The sequence below is a fragment of the Cebus imitator genome, unplaced genomic scaffold (assembly GCF_001604975.1).
Source record: "Cebus imitator isolate Cc_AM_T3 unplaced genomic scaffold, Cebus_imitator-1.0 Scaffold497, whole genome shotgun sequence".
NCBI lineage: Eukaryota > Metazoa > Chordata > Mammalia > Primates > Cebidae > Cebus > Cebus imitator.
Window position 1 is genome coordinate 537762 of NW_016107812.1, and position 1482 is coordinate 539243.

Genomic DNA, 1482 nt, shown 5'->3' on the forward strand with positions numbered 1-1482 from the left:
CAGCTTGCTGTCTTGGACTGGTGGCTACTGCAACTCTTGCTACTCTGCTGGGGTGTGCGGGTGGCTCCTGCAGCTACAGGTACTGTCATCAAGGCTGGAGAAAAGGGAGACTTACAGGAGTAGAAAAGGTGCTTCCAGGCCAGTTGCTTATTGAAAATTCCTTCTGGAGGGCCCTAAGCAGGGATTCCGCTTGCATGTCAATGGCCAGGCTGCTGCTGATGGTGTAGTTGGGACCCGTGCCTCTCAGTGTAGGGAGCAGTGGGCTGCGGGGAGAGTGGAGTTGTTTCCTGAGGAGCAAATGGAGAGTTGATGCTTTTGGGCAGTTTGCAGTCTTGTTCACATATAGAGATGTACAATTATTTTCTTTACAGGGTTTTTTTTTTTTTTTTTCCCCCGGTAACGGGAGTCTCGCTCTATTGCCCAGGCTGGAGTGTAGGGGTACGATCTTGGCTCACTGCAACCTCTGTCTTCCGGGTTGAAGCAATTCTCCCTGCCTCAGCTTCCCGTGTAGCTGGGATTACAGGAAGCCAGCAGCACGCCCTGCTAATTTTTATATTTTCAATAGAGACGGGTTTCACTGTGTTGGCCAGGATGGGCTTGATCTCCTGACCTCAGATGATCTGTCCGCTTTGGCCTGCCAGAATGTTGGGATGACAGGCATGAGCCACTGTGCCTGCTGTCTTTGCAGGCATTTAACTGGTTACAGAGCACCTGATGGAAGATGACTTAGTTTGGAAATTAGGGAGGCTCAGTGATAACTGCCTTGCATAATGTGCATGGGGTGAGGTCAGTTTTAACTTTATTTTGTGGGAGCGTGTATTCTTTCCTGACACTATTCAATTTATACTGTTTATCTCTGGGTCTTAACAAATAAAAGTACAGTTGATAACTGTCAGCTCTAAAGCTGTGTGGTCATGTTCCCTTCTTCACTCCATCTTTTCACCCAAACACGCATTATCCAGTGAAGACAGGCAGTGATTTCTTTTTTTTTTTTTTTTTTTGAGACAGTGTCTCACTCTGGTGCTCAGGCTGGAGTGCAGTGGCGCGATCTCACTGCGACCTCCACCTCCCGGGTTCATGTAATTCTCCTGCCTCAGCCTCCTGAGTAGCTGGGATTACAGGCGCATGCCACCACACTTAGCTAATTTTTGTGTTTTTAGTAAAGTCGGGGTTTTACCGTGTTGGTCAGGATGGTCTCGAACTCCTGACCTTGTGATCTGCCTGCCTCGGCCTCCCAAAGTGCTGGGATTACAGGTGTGAGCCACTGTGCCCAGCCGATAGGCAGTGATTTTAGCTGCAAACACACGAATCTCAGAGCAGCTGAGGAGGCTGGAATGGAGAGGAAAAGGGCATTTATCTCCTGCTGGAGTGCTTGCCAGGTGCCAGCTGGTGCTGAATTCTATTTGTTTTTAAATTTTTTTTTCTTTTCTTTTCTTTTCTTTTCTTTTCTTTTCTTTCTTTCTTTCTTTCTTTCTTTCTTTC

General features: G+C 47.6%; 1 protein-coding gene across 14 annotated transcripts in view; it reads left to right on the top strand.

Moving 5' to 3' along the window:
* The window catches only part of EP400 (E1A binding protein p400), a 133127-nt gene that overhangs the window by 42213 nt on the left and 89432 nt on the right, over positions 1-1482 (top strand). The gene's annotated exons all lie outside the window — the stretch shown is intronic.